At 41.4% G+C, this 23,237-nt stretch overlaps 1 protein-coding gene across 2 annotated transcripts in view; it reads left to right on the forward strand.

Annotated features, from left to right (window-relative positions):
• ankef1a (ankyrin repeat and EF-hand domain containing 1a) overlaps nucleotides 1–22,157 on the forward strand; it is a 35,192-nt gene extending 13,035 nt beyond the window's left edge. For both annotated transcript variants that reach the window (XM_067417789.1, XM_067417791.1), the window contains exon 11: nucleotides 17,430–22,157. The gene's annotated coding sequence lies outside the window, so the exon portion shown is untranslated. The remainder of the gene's footprint in view (nucleotides 1–17,429) is intronic.
• Nucleotides 22,158–23,237: the final 1,080 nt, after the last annotated feature.

Below are 23,237 nucleotides of genomic sequence, written 5' to 3' on the forward strand. Positions count from 1 at the left end.
TATTTTGTGCTGAATACTGCTGAAAATGGTAATTAAAAGAAGTCCCTATTTCAGTTGAGATGTTACTGAATTTCGAATGAGCAAAAAGTTACTTCCAGCATAATAATGTGTCACTTCAGAATACTCACGCACATCCCTAGTAATAGTAATTTGTATTACATGTAGCTAGTGTTACGTTGTAATGCTCAATAGTTTAAACAAGAAAATACATTCATTAAACATCTTACCTTTGGGGATTTAAGTCAAGTTGGATGTTACCCTTAAGAACATTCTTTTCAGGAATTCAAATTCTTCTTAAGTTTTGTCTTTAGAAAATTCTTAAGAACTGTATTCTTTAGTTAGAAAATAAGATGTTTTGTGAATAGAGAATTGGCGGTCAGCTACCATCCACTCAGAACATATTAGAAACCTGATAGCAATGTCCTGAAAATCTTCCAAAATGCCTGGGCATCAGCACTCTAGTTTTGGTACCATTCTAACATACAGTGTGTTTTATGCTGTAGTTAGTCAGGGAGTAATACTGCGTGCCTCACGGCTGTTTCTCTGTCGTCTCAGAGAGGGAGGTGTTTTAAGTAAGATTGATTATGCGTTTAGGAGAGGCAGGAGATGAGAGCTGCTGCCTACGTGCTGGCATGCAGTTTGTCTCCTCCATGTATCAGCGTCTGTCGGGCGTGCTGAGTACAGGCCTTTCACCGCAGGCATCGCTGCTCAAACCCCTCATGTTGTTTATCTCAGAAATCCTAGCTATTCTATCCACATGCTTTAATAAGAATACATTAACTGCTGATTACCCATGTCTGATATAGGCATAGTGGAAATGTGTGATTGAAACTAGTAGAAAGACTTCAAACAAAAGCTGTTCTTTTTTTTTGTACTTGACAGATATCCACCCGTTACTGAGACAGCAGTGGTTTCAGAGTAGATTCTAGATGATTTCTGGCATAAAGAAATGCGCCACTTGGCAGTCCTTTTTATTGCACGGTTCCTCTGTTTGGCCAACAGATGGCGCGACAGTGTTTACATACAAACAGCGAGATCCTCAGGTACTCTTGTTACAGATCAGCACAATACTGCAAAATAACAGCCAAAACTATTGTGATTGTTTTTGAATGTGGTTAAAGGTTCATTTAAAATTTGCAGGTATAGATTGCATGTGTTATGTGCCAAAGCAGCTATTTCTGCTACAATCTCTCATATTAAATCCCTGATGTACTATGTTAGTTTATAAACCAATAGTATCACTATTACTACTAGTACTAGTACTAGTACCAGTACCACTAATGAGCGAAAAGGATTCTTACAGCATTGAAGAAATAAATAACCTGACGTGGTTAAAAACGTATTAATGTAACCGCAGAATAGGAGAGAGATCTGTTTTAAATGTCAATAGTGGCATCTGAAAAACAAAGATAAGGTGTTTTGTATCTGTACGACATGGATCTGATTTAATGCGTCCATGTGTGCTGATACCGGCGTTTACCACCGAATTCGATCATTAGGATTGCTATGCCTTCAAGGTCTGTTAGGCATGGTTACATAACAAAATAAATGGTCAAAACCAACAGCTATAAATCAAGTCTAGTGAAACTATGAGGTTTACACATATGCATTTGGTAACTAATCAGATTATGGAGAATTTATGTCAATTATCAGATACTGTAACTAGCATTGTATATATATATATATATAAATGGATTTTTGTATGTGCATGCGTCTAAATAGATTTTTTTTTTACTACGTTTGTTTCAGAAGCTGACAAAGAGATGATAGACAACAAAAGAGCAAACATGAGAGTGGCAGAGAGAGATGGGGGGGCTCAGAGTTTTAGTGCATCAGAGAGAGAGAAGGACAGGGCGAATGAAAGCGATAGTGTGAGCGTGAACCCGTCGGTGACATTCATCCCTGTAGAAGGGGGTAACGACACAGCCGTGTGGGGTGAATCAGGGATGGAGGGATGGAAATAGACGAGTGAATTTTTAATAAAATCAATGCTCTTGGCTTCAGCGTAAACTAGATCTTTCAAGAGTGATGAGCATGCACATGCAAATTGTGTTTTGTGTGCAATTATGCATGCACGTCGAGTGTCTTAATACTCATGTACATAGGATGGCATGACTGCAATTAATATACACTGCTGGTCAAAACTTTGGAATAATTAAGACTTTTTATGTTTTTAAAACACAGTCTCTTAATCTGATCAAAAGCTGCTCAAATCTACAGTAAAGATAGTAATATTGTGCAATATTATTACAATTTAAAGGTGCCCTAGAATGAAAAATTGAATTAAATTTGACATAGTTAAATAACAAGAGTTCAGCAGATAAACAAGCGTCACGCGAGGATAGCGAAAACAGCAGATCATGGACACAAATATCATGTTCCAGGCTGTGCAGGGCACTTGAGGACTTTTCATAGCATTCCCACAGATAAACAATGTCAACAGTCATGGTTGATGTTTATTTACAGTCAGATACCGCATTAGCTTATATTTCATAATTAACACATAACTCAGAAACTAACTATGTTTACTACTACTTTTTAGTTGCTTACAGATCACTCAGTCGATCATTGTAGCTAATGTCAGTTACGTCACCTTCTTCACCATCTAAGTTGAAACGATAGTTATTTAACAAGGCTTAGTCAATTTGTTAAATAAATATACATTTTTGAGAACTGAAGTATGATTATTTGCAGCAGGTAAGTAGTAAACATTACACTGACTATTTTGAGTGGCTTCTACATTACTTTGTTTGGCTAAATAAATCGACTTTTAAATCAGTACTCTACTGTCAAACTGTAACGTTACTGTAAACAACATATTTACGTGCAGTTCAGTTCGTGATTTAAAGTTAAGAAGCTATTATTGTCAAATCATTGCCATGACGGATGGTATAGATGTGTTAGCTGTCACTGAGCTGCGCAAAAAAATAAGTTATTTCTGTACTAAAGCTGATTTTTTTTAGCAGTCATTACTCCAGTTTTCAGTGTCACATGATCCTTCAGCTATCATTCTGATATTCTGATTTGGTGCCCAAGGAACATTTCTTATTATTATCAAAGTAAAAAAAAAAAATTGTGCTGCTTCATATTTTTGTGGAAAGTATACACTACCATTTAAAAATGTAGGTTAAGAATACTTAAAAAAAGAATACTTATATTCAGCAAGGGTGCAGTAAATTGATTAAAAGTAACTGTAAAGACATTTATAATGTTACAAAGAGTTTATATTTCAAATGAATGCTGTTCTTTTGAATTTTCTATTCATCAAAGAATCCTGAAATTCTTGTGTTTTCCACAAAGAAATTAAACAGCAAAAACTGTTTGCAACATTGATAATAACAAGAATCCTTATTAATAATTTAACACTGATGATAATTGATAAAAAATCAGCAAATTGAGCAGCAAATCAGCATACTAAGATTATTTCTGAAGGATCATGTGACACTGAAGACTAGAGTAAGGGTTTTCAAACTTGCAAAATGCCAAGGACCCCCAAATATGGAACTATATTAAATAAAAATTTATGAGTGACCTCCTTCCTAAAATCCATCTATATATTTTATTTTTCCAAACTTAAATTTGCTATACTTAATGTTGGATGTATAAACCTGAAGAATATAATTTTCAATGAAAAATTATTTGTATAAGCAACTTTTTTTAAACACCATATTTTTGTTATATTTCACCTTTATTTCACAGTTGTCTCCACTGTCCTTTAAATGGCTCGCTTGCTTCCTGCTTCTATGAAGCCCATCCCTCCAAAAAACGCAATGGTCTTAGATTGGTTAGACAGCCAAATGTAGTGTAATGTATTTTTATTGGCTGAAGTGCCAAGCACAGGTTGTCCGGAAACACCACGCCCCTTACCATTATGGGCAGAAGTCACATCTGTGGTGACTAACATGGGTTTATGATGTCACCAAACCAGGAAGAAGCTTGTTGTAGTCCAAACGGGCCATTTTTGTAGGCAATAAACTGCCATAACTTGCATTGAACTTTCAGCGCTGTAACTTTGCAGATACTGTGTATGCTCAAGCAGCAACATTACACACTAACTAAAGTTAAAAAAGTGAAATCGCATGCAACCACCACTTTAAACGGTAATAATCTTTTATTGTATTTTTTTATCAAACAAATGTAGCTGTGGTGAGCATTAAAAAAAAAATCATAATTATTCCAAAGGCTTCACTGGTACATTTTTAAAACTGGTGATGTAGTGGTGCTGTGCTAAGACTTCTGCTCCATCTGAAATGATATGCCTGCCCCGTCCACCTTGTTTTCTGGGATGAAAGTCTTTCCTTGCAGCACTGCAGTGTTTCTACTCATACACCCCCACATGGAGCTTACTCAGCATTCTTTTTCCTCCTGGGACCAAGGGGAGACAGAGTGCTCTGCTGGCCAGGCTTGGCCTGAGCGGTGTTTGTGTTTATTCAGTGCCTGTCACAGCTCTGCCCCACTGCCAGGGGCCGCTGATCTGAGCACAGCCAACTGGCTCTGTCCTTACAGAGAGTTAAGACCCTCCTGCAGACCCATCATTCTCAGTTCAGAGACTGGGCATCTACATACACTTAAGTAGACAAAGAATAGTCATATAAACATAGGTATTAGTGTTGTACAATTTCATATGCCATGTGAATCAGGTTTTTATGTGACTGTTCGTGATCGTACAATCGTGATAAGTCCCTGGATGCCCTTATACAGCAACTTTTACTGGTGAGGCATACAGTTGGTCAGTCTCAATAAAACAGGTCATTACTGGTTTATTAGGGTAATTCTTGTAAGGTGGAGGTATGTGGACAGGTTTACAACCTCCTATGTGAAGCCCTTACAAATAGTGCTAATACACACAACATTTGGACACAGAAAATCCATATTACCAAACAGTGATGGAATCATAATAATTTTTTTCAAGACTCTTTGGTGAATAAAAAGTTCACAAGAACAATGATTATTTGAAATATATATTTTGTAACAAATGTCTTTACTATCATTTTTGATCAATTGAATCTATCATTGCTGAATAAAAGAGCTTATAATCTTAATATACAGTCTTGTTCAAAATAAAAGCAGTTCAATGTGACTAACCAGAATAATCAAGGTTTTTAGTATATTTTTTATTGCTACGTGGCAAACAAGTTACCAGTAGGTTCAGTAGATTGTCAGAAAACAAACAAGACCCAGTGTAATTGAGGGTTAATTATGTGCTAATTCGCATTGATTCGAACCCCTGCAGACAGTCGGTCAGAACTGTGCAATGACATCAATTGGAGATAATTCACTCTGCAGACTTCAGAATCTCTTTAAATGATTTTACTGATGCTTATTCAACTAAACAGGTGTGGTTCTGGAACAAAATACAGAAATATATGTATAAGTTTACTTTAACATCTTACAAGGTGATTATAACACAATGTTCTTTACATAAATGAATACAACAACGATTTAGAGCCTTTATACAGGTTTCTAATCAAATAGAACAGCCATTCTATGAATGTCCACAAGATGGTGCTCTTCTCACATGAATGATACCAACGCTTGTAATACATAATAACAATACTCTTCAATGGCGAACTAACACTATGAAACATTAGCATATATTTCAGTTGACTTAGTGTACATTTCTTGCAGAACAACAGGATGACATAATTACTTAAGTAAACCAGAGAATGCACATTAACATGGCGCAATGGCGCTATATACAACCAAATCGCGGCAGGAAGCAATCTGCATATTATAAAGAAGCATTGACAATATGCACTTACTTTGAATCCACGCACACTATATTACATCAGTAATATCCAGATGCTGCCAACCTAACGTGCAATTAAGATGATTAATCTCAGGACATCTCGTGTTCACTACATTACTCAGCACACCTGCGTTCTTCTTCCTTCCTTGTCACGGGATCTCTGCTGACGTTACAGGATGCTATTGGTCAAATATCTGAAGCCTTTTGAACAGCCGCCCCCGAATTCAATCCTTGAATTCGTACATCTCAACAAAAGGTCTTTACTCCGCAGGAGATCACTAATCATCGGCTATGGCTGGAAGTTTAATAAGACGAGCCACAGGGCGAGTGTATGTTCTTTTCTCTGTTCCCACCATGGCTGACCTTACAACATCATCTGCCCCTGGAAAGACTTCTGTGACTTTCCCCACTGGCCATAAGGCTCGCGGAAGTTGAGGGTCCACGATCATCACCACCTCACCAACACGCAGATTCTCTTTATCTGCCCTCCATTTTTGGCGAGCTTGGAGACTGGGTAGATAATATTTAATAAAATGCTTCCAAAAATGGTCAGCCAGCAGTTGACTGTGTCTCCAACGACGTCGGCTCAGTATCTCTGTTTCCTGATAAACCACTTGTGGCAAAGAAGCATCTCTGCGTCCGATTAGAAAGCAGTTGGGAGTTATTGGGTCAATGTCAGAGATATCCGATGAGGTGTAGCCAAGAGGTTTCGAGTTGAGGATCCCTTCAATTTCCGTTAAGACTGTTCTCAGGACTTCTTCCGTCACAGTCTGTGCTCCAATGGTAACTTGGAGAGCTGTTTTGATTGAGCGGATTTCCCTTTCCCAACATCCACCAAAGTGAGGTGCTCCTGGGGGATTGTACACAAACTTGATTTGTTGGGTGGCAAGGTGATTTTGAAGCTCACCGTGCAAGGCAGCAAAGGAATCTTTCAGCTCTCGTTCTCCGCCCTTAAAGTTTGTGCCTTGGTCACTCAACAACTCGTAAGGTTTGCCACGTCGAGAGATGAAACGTCTCAGGGCCATCAGGAATGAGTCGGAATCTATACTTGTCAGCAGATCTATGTACACCGCCCTGGTCGTAAGGCACTTGAATAATATGCCCCACCTTTTCTCATTTCGACGTCCAATTTTGATTGTGTAGGGTCCAAAGCAGTCCATGCCAGTGGAGAAGAAGGCAGGTTTAAAGAGCTGTTGTCTTGCAAGTGGCAAATCAGCCATACGGGGAACTTCTGGTTGCCCCTTCCATCTGCGACACTCTACACAATGCCGTTGGTGTCGCCGAACTGCTTCGCGGCCTCGCAAGACCCAGTAGGTCCTCCTCATCTCTGCAAACACTCGTTCTGGACCGGGGTGGTGCAGCTTTTCATCATAATCCTTGACAATGAGTCTGGTCACAGGATGTTGAGGGTCAAGGATGATAGGATGAATTAAATCCAAGTCTGTCTCACTAGAGCATCTCAGGCGGCCTCCCACACGGATGAGTCCACTGGTAAGGTCAAACTCAGGGGAAAGAGAAGCAAGCCTGCTCATACTGGGTACAGGTTTCCCAGACTTCAGTTGTGCCATCTCAGCCGGGAAGGACTCTGTCTGTGTTTGACGAAGCACTAGTAGTTCTACCTGTTTCCGTGTATCAGTGCTTACGATGTTGGCCGCCCCATGAAGCTGATGATGGCATGCCTCCATGAATTTAATTAGTGTGTCATACTGCTGTGGATTAGGCAAGGGTATCACTGTAGTTGATCCACAGAAAGCAGACCGCCGTAGCTCGTTCCCTTGCTCATCAGTTGGCAAGGAGGGTTGCTTGGGCCACATTGCTGGTGGCAGTTGAAGAAAGGAAGGCCCTTGATTCCACTGGCTCCCTTTCACCAGGTCACGGAGATGTTTACCTCGTGTTATGTTGTCCGCAGGATTGTCTTCGGAACGTATATACTGCCAGTTTGCAGATGCTGTAAGTTCTTGTATTTCCGCCACTCGAGTCCCCACAAACACCTTGTAACGACAAGAGCTCGACAACAGCCAGGTAAGCACAGTCATAGAATCTGACCAGAGTGTCAAGGAACAGATGGGGAGTGTGAGTTCAGAGACAAGGACGGAGGAGAGCTGGGCACCACTGAGAGCCGCACATAACTCTAGGCGTGGTATGGACTGCTGCTTTCTGGGTGCAACACGGGACCTAGCTGCCAGGAATGCAACCTCAACTTGGCCTTTGTGATCCTCTGTACGCAAATAGGCCACAGCCCCATAGGCCTTCTCAGAAGCATCACAAAACACGTGTATGTCACGCCTGCTAGAAGGAAGATCCATATGTGGACTGGAATAGCATCTCGGTAGCGAAATTTTCTCCAGATCTATTAGCTCTTCTTCCCATGATCTCCATAACCTCAGCAGATCTTCTGGCAGCTGCGGGTCATCCCAATCACGCTTCTTATCCCACAAGCATTGTACCAATATTTTCGCTCTAGTGGTATATGGGATAATGTAGCCGAGAGGATCATATTGGCTAGCCAAGACACGATAGATGCTGCGCATAGTTACTTTAGAGCAGCTCACATTTCGATGTTTATAGTGCAAGGTATCAGAGTGACAATGCCAGTGAAGGCCAAGTGTGGACTCAGGGGTATCTTGCTGGCCTTGACTGAGCCATAGCTCACAGCTGTTAGATCTTGATTCAGGTGGTAGGTGAGCAACCACAGATGGGCAATTGCTGGCCCACTGCCGCAATTCAAAGCCACCTTCAGCTAGGAGGGAACAGAGTTGAACAACAAGTTCTTTGGCGGCATCTTCGGTGGTGAGACTGTGTAGACAATTATCAACATAAAATGACTTCTCGATAACTTCTCTCACCTGGTCACTGGGTTGACTGTGGTCTTGTACATGTTTCTGCAGGGCAAATGTGGCACAACACGGGCTACATGTAGTGCCAAAAGGAAGCACCTGCCATTGGTACACATCTGGTGCTTGCTCTAATGCCATATTTCTCCACAGGAACCGAAGTAATGGTTTGTCTTCAGGGTGTAGCCTCACCTGATGAAACATCCCTCGGATGTCGCTGCTTATGGCTATGGAGCGTTCCCTGAAGCGAAGTAACACAGCTAACAGGGTAGGGCTTAAAGTGGGACCTGGAAGTAGCAGCTCGTTCAAGTTCTGGCCATTGTACGGGAATGAGCAGTTGTAAACAACACGTTTCTTCCCGTTATGCTCAACCATGTGGTGGGGGATGTACCATGATTCTTGTGAGCTTTCCACTTCACATGGCTGCAGCTTCTCTACATAGCCAGCATTTAGAAGCCTTTCAATCTCAGCCTTGTAAGCACTGGCTTGTTCTGGGCTCTTCATTAGCTTTCGCTCAATGCTTCTTAGCTGTGGCAGTACAGCTTCTTTAGGCATGTGCAAAGTTGGCATTTTCTCCACTCTAAGTAGCGGCGTAGCATACCGCATTACCCCATCCACATTAACTCTCCCAGTTCTCTCCTGTAGTAGTTTGATGGCCTCCTGATCAAACTTTGAGCGTGTCACTACTTTCTCACTGCGATAAGGGATTACATCCATCTGCCATAGCTTTTCTACTTGAGCGAACAGATCAGCGTTGGGTGATATGGCAGTAAAGAGGCACTGATGAGAGTTGAGCCCGTGTTTGATTTCGTGTGTAGGGCCTTGTAGAGTCCAGCCCAGCTGAGTTCTAACGGCAGCAGGTCCACCTGGTGGGCCTAGGCGGACTGGTTCAATGGGAGTAACAAGATGTGGGCAGTCTGAGCCAATTAACAGTACAGGCTGTACTCTGTCCAGCTGTTGTAGTGGCAATCCAGCTAAATGTTTGTACCTCTTTTGAAGGGATGCAACAGGGTAAGTTTGCTCAGCGAGACCAAGTCTGTCAGCAGTGAAGGCACCTCGAATGGGGAATTTTTTGTGTCGATTGGTAACAGGAGACACAGTAAATGAGACTGCCGCCCCGTGGAGAACCTGTTGGTCTTGCTTCACCGTTCTCAGTATTAGGTCCTCAGGCTGTCCCTTGAGGTCTAACTTCTGTGCTGCTGTGTGGAGCAGGATGGTCCTCTCAGACCCATCATCTAACACAGCATACGCCTCAATTGATTTGTCACCATTGGTGATGACTACTTTGCTCACCTTAAGGAGAACCTTGCGGCTGTAGATGGGCCGATCTATATACAGGATATCCTTGGTGGTGTTAACCAAGCAGGAGCTTTCTTTGGTGTCTATCCCTGTCGTTTCCTCCACAGTCCATTCGTTTACATCATGAAGTACTAAGAGATGTTTCCTATGGCACGTCTTACAAGGGGTTTTCAGGTTGCATTTGGAGGCATGATGACTACGTCCACAGCACCAACATCTATTGTTTTTACGGATCCAGCTTTCCTTTTGGTCCTTGGAGAGCTCTTTGAAATTGTCACACCCATTCAAAAAGTGATTGGCACTGTCACAGTAGGGGCAATATGCTTGTGATCTCCCTTTAAATCTGGTAAATTTCGATGTTACCTCTGGGGCAGGTGTCCGAGTTTCACTTTTGCTCATAGGTTTCTCTGTACCCAGCAGGATAGAGGTTGGTTTCCTAGAAAATCTCGGGTGGCTCTCTCTTTTCTTACTGCTGAATTCTGGTGGCAGACTTGTCATCTTGGAGCCATCATCTTGCACTTGGAGCTCATACTCTAGCCAGTTAGAGAAATCGAGGAGGGTAGGTATGGTTACTCTAAATGGGTGTATGTACCTCTTGAAGCTTGTCCTCAGCTCATGAGGGAGTTTGGTTTGCAGTCTTGACACATGTGACCCACAATCTAATTCAACAGTCCCCTCAGGCCCCAGTTGTTCCAACATGCTCACCAGTGAGCGCACACGGAGTGCAAACAACTTAAAAGCCTTTACGTCACCAGTCCTGATGCTTGGGCCATCCATGACCTGAGCAATGTTCTGCAGAACCAGCTTGTGTGGCTGCCCATACATCTTGATAAGGGCTTGCATGGTGTCTGTATATGGGTGGGTCGAATTGCAGTACGAATCTGCCACTAGCAGCGCTTCCTCTAAATGCAAATGATCTGTAAGAATCTGATACTTGAAACGTTCAGTGGCGTCATTCGGAAGTAGGTTTTCTACTGCCATGCGCAACCTTGAAAACTCTCTTGGATCTGCTGTCGTCAAGGCGGGTATAGAAGGCTGAGGTCCTCTGTAGGTCCTCTCCTGGAAGCATGGCGGAGCAGTTTGTGATATATGTTCAGATCGCTGTGTAGGATAGGACTCACTAACCCCTCTGTGAAGATGATGGTTACCTCTGAAAGCCTTTACGTCACCAGTCCTGATGGGTTCAGCATACTGATATAGATGAGCATTTAGATGCGTACCAAGACTCTGAGTAGGCATAAGGTAGCTTGCTACTGCTTGAGGTTGGTTATCTTGTACAGGTGAAAGACTGCAATCCCTCACCTGCTCAGTGATCTGCCTGACCTGTGCCGAGGAATATTCATGAATCTCTCTGCCATGTGTAGTGGGTACTGGCTGACTGTAGCCTGTTTCTGGTACATGGAAACGAGGAGCTGGCACTGGGGGCACTGGTCTACGTGAAATGGCCACGTTTGTGGCGAGTTGCTGAATCTCACGTTTCATGATAGCATTCTCTTCTTTCAATCCCTGTAATGTGGATAGAATCTCTGGCAGGTGTTGAATGCAGCTGCGAAGCTCATCATTTTCTCTTTGCATCTCCTTGCCTGTAGCCTTTCGGTTCTGAAGATGTAGCTCATCATTCTCTCTGGATGAGGCTCTATGTGTATCTTGCCATTCATCTTGTACCACCAGATCACTGAAGCGTGAATGTTGACTTATTGGGGTGGAGACACGAGACTCACGCCCGGCAGACAGTGATAGCAACTCAGCCTCATCTTCACTGGAACATACAGATGGCTGGGATATCCTCTCTGTTCCAGGTCTTTGTACTTGGAAGTCTGCTAGATACGCAGGTGGCTTTACAAGTCGTCTGGGACGGACTACTGGAGGCTCTGGACGGGATGTCATTTCTTCTGCAGTAATTCGAGATCCGGCTCGAAGGACCACTTTGTAATTGAGGGTTAATTATGTGCTAATTCGCATTGATTCGAACCCCTGCAGACAGTCGGTCAGAACTGTGCAATGACATCAATTGGAGATAATTCACTCTGCAGACTTCAGAATCTCTTTAAATGATTTTACTGATGCTTATTCAACTAAACAGGTGTGGTTCTGGAACAAAATACAGAAATATATGTATAAGTTTACTTTAACATCTTACAAGGTGATTATAACACAATGTTCTTTACATAAATGAATACAACAACGATTTAGAGCCTTTATACAGGTTTCTAATCAAATAGAACAGCCATTCTATGAATGTCCACAAGATGGTGCTCTTCTCACATGAATGATACCAACGCTTGTAATACATAATAACAATACTCTTCAATGGCGAACTAACACTATGAAACATTAGCATATATTTCAGTTGACTTAGTGTACATTTCTTGCAGAACAACAGGATGACATAATTACTTAAGTAAACCAGAGAATGCACATTAACATGGCGCAATGGCGCTATATACAACCAAATCGCGGCAGGAAGCAATCTGCATATTATAAAGAAGCATTGACAATATGCACTTACTTTGAATCCACGCACACTATATTACATCAGTAATATCCAGATGCTGCCAACCTAACGTGCAATTAAGATGATTAATCTCAGGACATCTCGTGTTCACTACATTACTCAGCACACCTGCGTTCTTCTTCCTTCCTTGTCACGGGATCTCTGCTGACGTTACAGGATGCTATTGGTCAAATATCTGAAGCCTTTTGAACACCCAGCATTCATGATATGCACGCTCTAAAGACTGTGCAATTGGGCAATTAGTTGAAACGGGTGTGTTCAAAAAAATAGCAGTGTCTACCTTTGACTGTACAAACTCAAAACTATTTTGTACAAACATTTTTTTTTCTGGGATTTAGCAATCCTGTGAATCACTAAACTAATATTTAGTTGTATGACCACAGTTTTTTAAAACTGCTTGACATCTGTGTGGCATGGAGTCAACCAACTTGTGGCACCTCTCAGCTGTTATTCCACTCCATGATTCTTTAACAACATTCCACAATTCATTCACATTTCTTGGTTTTGCTTCAGAAACAGCATTTTTGATATCACCCCACAAGTTCTCAATTGGATTAAGGTCTGGAGATTGGGCTGGCCACTCCATAACATTCATTTTGTTGGTTTGGAACCAAGACTTTGCCCGTTTACTAGTGTGTTTTGGGTCATTGTCTTGTTGAAACAACCGTTTCAAGGGCATGTCCTCTTCAGCATAGGGCAACATGACCTCTTCAAGTATTTTAACATATGCAAACTGATCCATGATCCCTGGTATGCGATAAATAGGCCCAACACCATAGTAGGAGAAACATGCCCATATCATGATGCTTGCACCTCCATGCTTCACTGTCTTCACTGTGTACTGTGGCTTGAATTCAGAGTTTGGGGGTCGTCTCACAAACTGCCTGTGGCCCTTGGACCCAAAAAGAACAATTTTACTCTCATCAGTCCACAAAATGTTCCTCCATTTCTCTTTAGGCCAGTTGATGTGTTCTTTGGCAAATTGTAACCTCTTCTGCACATGCCTTTTTTTAAACAGAGGGACTTTGCGGGGGATTCTTGAAAATAGATTAGCTTCACACAGACGTCTTCTAACTGTCACAGTACTTACAGGTAACTCCAGACTGTCTTTGATCATCCTGGAGGTGATCATTGGCTGAGCCTTTGCCATTCTGGTTATTCTACTATCCATTTTGATGGTTGTCTTCCGTTTTCTTCCACGTCTCTCTGGTTTTGCTCTCCATTTTAAGGCATTGGAGATCATTTTAGCTGAACAGCCTATCATTTTTTGCACCTCTTTATAGGTTTTCCCCTCTCTAATCAACTTTTTAATCAAAGTACGCTGTTCTTCTGAACAATGTCTTGAACGACCCATTTTCCTCAGCTTTCAAATGCATGTTGAACAAGTGTTGGCTTCATCCTTAAATAGGGGCCACCTGATTCACACCTGTTTCTTCACAAAATTGATGACCTCAGTGATTGAATGCCACACTGCTATTTTTTTGAGCACACCCCTTTCAACTAATTCAACTAATTGCCCAATTGCACAGCCTTAAGAGCGTGCATATCATGAATGCTGGGTCTCATTTGTTATCTGAGAATCTACTGAACCTACTGGTAACTTGTTTGCCACGTAGCAATAAAAAAATATACGAAAAACCTTGATTATTCTGGTTAGTCACATTGTACTGCTATTATTTTGAACAAGACTGTAGCTTATAAATGTAATAATCTTACCAACCCCAAACCTTTGAACAATATTGCATATACACTATATGCCTCAACCTAGATCAAATTAGGCACACCAGTTATTAGGCAAAACAATATTTTCTTCAAAGTTAGTACCAAAACAACTCATTTTCTTTCTCTTATATGCAGTGAGCTACAACACAATATTGCTGTTGTTGTAGAGTGAAGGATTGTTTTGGTTTAAGTTCTTGACTAAAGTTCTTTTCCCAAGGAGTTGGTGTACAATTTCAGTCGATAGGAGCTGATGGCAGAAGTTCAAGTACCTTGCTGTTGAGCATTTTTCTGCAATTACTATTTGCATTTGGCATCCATTCTTTATGGCATCACCTTTTGCCTTCCTGGCCATTTTTTTACTTGCTGTACTTCGTTTATTTTGGTTAGCTTGACAATAACAATACAGATGCAGACATGAAAAGTTCCTCAGCAAGGTTTCTTTCATTGGTTTTAAAATTCACAATAGTCTTGAAACCAATGCCTGTGAAAACCCAGTAATACGATGAGTAATGTAATCACCACGGTGGTCATTTAGCATTTGAATCAGGCATATGCAAGAGCGCTCTTGAGGATGCCCAGGCAGACATTAATCTTTAATCTCACTACCAGATGCTGAGAGGTAAGAAATTATATTGTCTTGTTGCCTTTCCAGCAGTCTGAAAAAGCAATTTTTATGAACCCTCCAGTGATAATATCACTAATGTATGATTGTGTTGTAGTCAGGTCTAACGCACTGAGGTTGAGCGGCATGCAGTGTTGGAGTAAGTGCCCATATATCAGTGACAGGGTTCAGAGGATGAGATCGTGTGGCTGAGCAATGCGGAGCCAGCAGGGTGAAGCTGGCAGAGATCTGCTCTGCACTCCATCGATCCGGTATAGCTGGAGTGGGTCACAGTTTCAGCGCTGAGCAGCTTCATTTTCACTGCAGTGGAGGCGTCTGCTGTTTCACCTCTGGGCACAAACAAAGCCACATAAAAAACACACGCACAGTCTTGCATAGCTGGAAGCTGCGGTTCATTAAGCGTCAGAAGGCAACAAGGTACTAGCCTCCCTCTGAGCAGCCCATAAGGGTAAGATTTGCCAGTAACACCCAGGCAAAAATGCTGCATCAGGTCTGCCAGAGATACTGTATGTGTTCCAGGTGCCAGGCATGACATTCTGGGTCTAGGTCCAGGTGCTCTACACTCTTACGCCGCGTTTAAGCTGCATGCGAGCGACACGGTGCGACAAAAGACAATAAAACCCATTATCACAATCAGTGATGCTGTCTACACTGTAAGCAACACAACATGACAAATCCCAGACAGTAAGCTGATGGCCCGTTCTATTTCTGGAGTAAAAAATTATCTATAACATATCCATTTGTTTACATACGATCGCTTGTTTTTTGCATCTCCCTTGCTTGTGTTTTGATCAGGAGATTCAGTACTCATTCAGAAGATGCGTAATAGCGCCCCCTAGTATCTAACAGTGGAAACCCTGAAAAATCTGTGTTAAGCACTTTCTCACAAATAGAAAATTCCATATTTGGCAGAGAAAAAGTTAAAGAACTTTGTACTGAGTTATTTGAGTAACAGGGCCAGTAGTAGTTAATGTGCAAGTAAACCTCACTCCTTTGACCTCATGAGATGCTCTAGCGACTAATGTTAGAGGTTGCAGCCTTTAGCCTCCTTGTTAATGCGTCCAACTCTCATGCCGGCGGACCCGGGTTCGAGTCCTGCTTGGAGCGGGCGGTTCGAACAGGAGGGGTTACATTGGTGCCGTGACCCGGATGGGAGTGAGGTTTAAGGGGATGAGTGTAACAGAGGCCAGCTAGTAGTCACTGTGCGAGTAAACCACACTCCTCTGACCTCAAAAGACTCTCTAGCAGCTAGCACTAGAGGTTGCAGCCTTTAGCCTCCTTGTTAGAGCGTCCAACTCTCATGCAATCACAAAATGCAGTGTGTTGAATTTTGTTCAATGAACAGTGCAATCCATAATGTCTGTTTTTTCAACTGATTCTTTTTACTGAATCAGATTTACAATTCAGTCTTGAATCTACTTTTGAGTTAAGGCGGGCGTACACGGTGCGATTTTTGCTGTCGTACGAACTCGCAGACGATTTTTTTTTTCTCGGGAGAAATCGCGTGGACATCGTGGATGCTCGTATGGTCGCGGCTCGCACCGTGTGAGAGGAAATACGAAACGAGCCGAGCACGTTAAGAGCACCTCCCGACCTTACGATCATTTTTAAACATGTTTAAAAAGTTCGGGGAGTCGGCCCGATTTTTACCAGCATATGGCTGTCCCCTATTGCCAAATCATGCACAAGCACGTCACATACGCTCAATCTATGACTATTATTAGCCCAGTGGCTGCCACATACTGCGTTCACACACACACACACACACACACACACACTTTCTCTCTCTCACGTGCACTCTTCTCTCTCCCTCTGTTTGTTTCGGTTAAAAGGAATGACTACTACTGTTCTCTGCTTTTCAACAAATCATTTTCACACCTTTTTTCTTTATTTTTTGTATCTGACGCTATAGCAGCAACATTGAAAGCTCCGGTGTCTGTGTTACACGAAAACTCGTGTGATCTTGGCCAGATCGCAGTGCAAACAGTCGTGCCGTGTACCAGCTGATTTGATGCGATGATCAAATTAAATGACTCGTAGCGTCTGCAATATCTCACGACCTTCCGAGTGTCCGAATTCGCACAGTGTACGCCCGCCTTTAGCGGTTTGATTCAGATTCACTCAGCTGTTACTCTGAACTGACTCTCTGAGTGAACTCTTGCTGATTTCAGAACCACATACTAACATACTACTCTTAATATTTTTGCCATAGAAAGATAAGGGAAAATTGTCTGAGTAGTATGCTCGAATGTGGTTGAATTCAGCATCATATTTCAAAACTGACTCCCTTGCTGAAACCATGAGTCATTTTACAGTTATGTCAGATTCTAAATTAACTGGGAACCGTGTACTGTGATACACACTTTAGGAACCTTGGGAGTAAAACTGTAAAGTGGGTTCAAGTATGAGTCATAATCAACATGATATTTCTGTCTAAAAAAAATCTGAGTGATATTTATATGTTAAAATACAATCAGTGCAATGCAATAATCAAATTCGAACTAAACCTCTTTCTTTTTTAAAAGCCACGCACCTAAAATGCCTTATATTGTATTTTATATTGTATTTCATTAAAATTAAATTGAAATATCTTCCTTTTAGCTCATATTGTATTTCTTTAAAAACTGAGTGTGTTGAGGCATTCACTACAAAAATAATATTTTTTTTCTTTACTTTCTTTTTTTACAGGTTATACAAAGCAATATCTCAATATTTCCAAGTACCTTCTGGAACCTGCTTAACTCTTGGTTTTGGAATAACCTCTCTACAGCAACATAACGAAGCAGAAAGGGAAGCGTCACGTGTGAATTGAAGGTTCATTCATCAAAGTCGTGCACATTATGACAACGTGCCATGAGGACATCCACTTTCAACTCTTCACACGTTTTCTACACGAACGTGAGCATCTCTGTTGGAAAAAAAACCTGCAGGTGACGCATGGGGAGAGAAAACCCCCATGTTTCCATGGCAACATGCAGGTGAAGGCATCGAGGACTAATCTGGTGTTCCATCGATGAACCTTAAGCATTGTTACACTAGTCTTCCCTTAAATCCATCACACACACTCATTCACATTTCCTGTATTCTGCTGATGTCTCCAACTAAGCCTGAAATGATGATGATCACAAACAGGCAGGTTCGCCTCACCAACCAGAACGCTGCACTGCTCACAGTGGAGAGGGAGAGAAAGAGAAAGAGAAAGAGCGAAAGACAGAGCAGTTATTGCACCATGTGTACGAGCCCTGAAAGACTGATAGCTTTGCCGAAACTCCGCTGTCTTCCCCACTTCCAATCTATTTTCCAAACAATAACACACAGACGCTAAAAAGAAAGTGCAATCAAATGAAACCTTTCTTGCTGCAACAAGATGCAAGTCTACATGGACTAACAACACCGTGTTTATGTCCTGATGTCCTTATTTTGAAAGTGTGGTCATTACGTCTGCTCACTGGACACATCAGATGTAGTCATGCAGTAAGAGCAACTCAGCTGTTCCACAGTTCTTCCCATGATGCAAATGAGCAAGTGCATCACAGCAAAAAAACATTGTCTTAATTAGTATTTTAGTCTTGTTTTCCAGTAAAAATCTAACCATCCTTTGAACACGATTCATTTACTTGAGAAGGGTTGTATTGAGAAAATCCTGCAGGTTGCATGGTGGAACTTGTTGGTCCAGCACATCTCACAGATGCTCAATTGGATTTAGATCTGGGGAATTTGGAGGCCAGGGCAACACCTATCCCTGTCCTGGAGGGCTACTGTCCTGCAGAGTTTATGCTCCAACCCTGATCAAACTCACCTGCCTGTAGCTTTCTAGTAATCTTGAAGACAGGGGCTGAATCTGAAATCGCCAAGGGGGTAATCTAGCACTCGGAAAGCGTTCCACCCATAGGGGCGGCCATTGCTAACCAAGCCATCACCTGCTGTTAGCATCCCATTGACTCCCATTCATTTTTGAGTCACTTTGACAGTGAATAACTTTACATCTGAGGTGTTTAAAGACTCCATTTGTCCATTGTTTATTTATAAAGAAACACGACAATGCATAAAAGGCTCCATTACCTTGTATCTTACACTATCGCCCCGTAGAAGCTGTTTTTGTAAAAATAGGCTAATGATTGCGTCATAACCAATGCGACTCTGTCGCACAGTTGAGAAATTACCGTATAGACAGGAGGAGACGCTCAAAAGCAATCTTTTACTGTTTATGAGGCAGTCGGGGGGGCGTGGAAACATAAAGTCCGATAAAGTCAAGGGAGAAGAATGGGGAGAAGCCCATAGTGAGCCAAAAGCAACGGGAGAAAATATTTAAACAACGTGATTCAGATTTTACTTTCCACAACTACTAGAAGACCTACAACTGTCAGACAGGTTGGTTACGTCACATCTTTGTCGTCAAGCTCAGTCTGAGCCTGCGCAGTGCGCTCAGCCATCAGGAAGTGAGTGCCTCTTAATTGACCTCATTATCCGTCGTTGAAGTCTATGGAAACGCTCAGTCCATTTCTTTTACTGTCTATGGAAATCGCCCCCTATACACTTAAATAGGGCACTTTTTGAGGGGACAGCCATTTATAGTGGTGTCCGTGCATCCTACTGCCATCACTTCCCTATGAATGTACAAGGCACCCAAGAACACAGCCTTCCACATGATGTAAAAGGAAACGGGTCTCATCGGACCAGGCGACCTTCGTCCACTGCTCCAAGGTCCACTTCCGGTGGACAGGGGTCATCATAGACTGATCTCCATTCCTCCCATAACCATCATTAAAAACATGTTGTGACTTGTGACACAGTAGACATTCTTTTGGCTCAGACCAGATGGGATAACCTCCGTTGTCCTTGTGCATCACTGAGCCTTGGGCACCCAACACCCGGTTGCTGTTCAATTTTATTTTTTCTGTTGATTAATTTTCACCACTGCTGACCAGGAGAAACCCACAGTCCTCGCTGTTTTAGAGATACTCTGACCCAGCCGCCTTCCTATAACAATTCGGCCCTTGTCAAAGTCACTCAGCATTTCTGCCCATGTTGAATAGATTACCTTGGGTGAACCAGAGTGGAAGAACATTTCATTTCCCATGCTTTGAATTTTTTTAATTAAAACTCAGTAGATTCTTCCTGTCATCATTTGAAAATCCTGTAAACTTGAAATTTCAACTTCCTATGTTTCTCAATTAAAACTAACTGAAGGGGAGACAGTTTATTAAGAGTAATTCATTACAACAATTAAGATCATATTTTAAAGAATATGTGGTGTTAAAATATTATATATTAATTAGGGAAGTTAATGATTAAAATATAGCCAATGTATATTTTAAAATATATATATACAAAAGTAGTTTAAGTTAAGTAATACATTAGCCTGGATGCCAGCCGAACTCAGCCCTCTTCCACAACATTTGAGTTCGGGCAGTTCGGTCTGGACTTGATCCATAAAGGAGTAATTGTGCCCGAACAGAAACTGTTTTGACCAATGAAATTGTCAAGCCGGGCTTTAGACGATGATGGACAGATGATCAACAGTAATCATCCACTCTCAGAATTATCGTAAATACGAGTTTCCTAGGTAAAAATTGCACATGAACGTAATCCCATAATAACTTTTACAACAATTTTACAACAAAACCTGACAACTACTAGCCCAAAACAAGCCCAATAGCTTTTTTGGCAAGGTTGTCTGCTAAAATTAGCATTCCTGGGTCTATTTATCACATAATTGAGGTCGCTTCAACCCGCAGACATGGAAAACAACCCGCGGAAAAACCACAGACTTTACAACACAGTGCAGTTAAGTTCTGTTGATGTTTGACAACTAACATTACGCGTCGCTCCGTTGCTCTGATTGGTTGTAGGTCTTTCCTGGTTCGGTTGAAACACGCCCCATAATTATAGCCCAATAGAGCAGAATCAGACTCATATTCTGACTAGAATGAAGTATGACGATGTCAGGAAGACATAATACTAGTTAAGAAAATCATACTGTGCACATAAGCATACATCACAGCTAATTGGTGAACAAATAGACATTTTATATGCATGTGAAGAGAGGAAGTGCGCACATTCATTTGGCAAAAGTGTAAGATGTCCTGGCTTGAAAACGGTCCTTGTTAACTGGCTAGAAGGGATATCACATTCCAGCCTAATGCACGCATGGCATGTTCAAAACCATTCTTTACACTATCACCCCGACGAGAATGAAACATTTGTTCTGGGTCTAAGACTCCACTGTGGTTACGCTCTTGTACATATACATAAATACATATTGATGTTACATGACTTCGGATCAAATCAATTTAGGTGGTAATTAACCTTTGACCTCAGTGCTACAGCATGCTGCCTCAGTGCCCAAGGGATCAATGTAACCCTTTCCTGCCCCCTTAACAATCAGAAAGAGAATGGCAGCAGACATAAATTTAGGTGCTTTGCTGCTCTAGTGCATTTCGGTGATTATCCAAATATTAATATTTTGCTAATCTTGTATTTCTTAAAGTTTACTTTAATTACCCATTCTTGTTTGGATTGAAAGAAAGGGTAAGATGAAACTACAGTCCCTTATAAAGCTCAGATCAATACGGATCAATATTTCGCTGACATATATCTGCATCAGGGCATTCGAGACCCTCAGTCGCACACTTATCAACATTGCCACCCATCTGAAATCTAGCCGTTCATCGGTTATCTGAATATCACTTTCCCGAATTATCAAGCTTGCAGTCTGGCATTTTCACTCTTCAGGGCTCAGTGGAGCAACTGGAGAGAAATCTGAATGAACCTCTGTGGAAAATGGGTCATGCACGTCTAGGGCAAAAGAGACAGGATGTAATAAGCATCTAGAACAATATTGTCTGCTGGAGTGACAAGACAGACAAAGCAAACGTTTGTATAAATGCTAAATGAAAACAGGCCACTAGAATAGAAATTGCATGGGAGACAAACAAAAGTAGGGATTAATAATGGTAAAACCGAAGATCTAAAACAATTCCTGAGGGTTTTCAAACTCTCAGCCATGAAAAGCTGGGTTTTCTCAGTAGCAATTGACAATAAATAGCCTACTCTTATCATGTTAGCCAATACAACATTATAATGCTTAAAGAATCATTAGTTAGAAATCGCTTAATAATTGAGATGAGACTTAAGAAATGCCATGGAAACTGATATGGTGAACAAACATACTACTATATTATTGATTTTATAAGTATTGAATGCTGTATTGACAAATCAGAAGCCAGGACTCCATTTTACATAATACACAGCTCTACTTGTTTCTGATTGGTCAATCGCCACATCATGCAGTCCAATATTTTTTTTCTGCAATGACCATTAAACCTTTATATCACATTTTTCTAATGTTCCTATCCTTCTCATTTATTTAATACAAAAAAATCATTCATATTTTATGTCCATTTATTTATAATGTATTGACCCTTAATAAAAATTAATTGACTTTAAGACAATGTCTTGCTCATATTGCCTTAGTATAATGGCTTATTGTTTAACAGTGAATTTATTTTATATCAAAGGTCAGTGCACTACACTGCACTATTTTAAGATAAAGCTGACTGACCAAACACCACATGCAAATTAATAAGAGATAGATTTGTGTATATAAAAAATGGTCAGATCATCAAGTCATAAAACTGCAGTTGTATCAAAGCTGAGATTTTCACATTCCTCTGAGTCACATTTTAAAGGATTCCTTTGTAGCAGCAGAGAATAAACATGTTTTAGACTGCTGAGTCACTGGTCGAATCCATTGCCGAAGCGTGCTCCCCCTCCCCTCAACAGCTCTTCTACTCATTCTCTCACTTTCTTCCTCTCTCTGGTCTGTTCTCTCCCTCCATCCCCCTCTCGCATTCTGATCTACACCCACCCGCTCCCGCCCCAACTTTTTCTGTCTCTTTATCTCTGTCAGCAGCACCCCCTTGCCCAGCTTCCTCTGTGCTCTCACTCTCCTCTCTCTGGTTTAATTAAGGGGGAAATGAGTCTGTGAGTGACGTGTAAGAGAGCAAGGTCTAGTCACAAAGAGAGTTGATAATGCAACTACTAATTCTTTCCTGCTGCCTCTGTTCCAAAGGTGCAAAAACAACAGCAGCAAAGTCAAATGCTACAGATGAAAAGAAATAGGGGAATCAGCAAGATCTGCTTTGTTTCAAGCTAGGTTATATTTTATGACAAGCGGTTTACTTTAAACTGTCTTTGATGTTCAAATCTTAAAAGAAATAACTCAAGATTTTTTATTTTCAGTATGAATGCATTACTTTGGTTGACAATCACATATCCAATCAATTTATAAACAATATTATTAATCATTTTAATTTTATAAAATGTACCATAACATTTTCTAAACATAGACCAGGCCAGGTCTGCAGTGGTCAGTTTCTATCAATAGTGGTCCAAGAAAGGAAGAGTGGTGAACAGGGTCATGGGCGGCCAAGGCTCATTGATGCATGTGGGGAGTGGCAAGGCTGGCCTGTTTGTCCGATTAAACAGAAAAGC

Source organism: Pseudorasbora parva, chromosome 15 (genome assembly GCF_024679245.1).
Source record: "Pseudorasbora parva isolate DD20220531a chromosome 15, ASM2467924v1, whole genome shotgun sequence".
Lineage (NCBI taxonomy): Eukaryota > Metazoa > Chordata > Actinopteri > Cypriniformes > Gobionidae > Pseudorasbora > Pseudorasbora parva.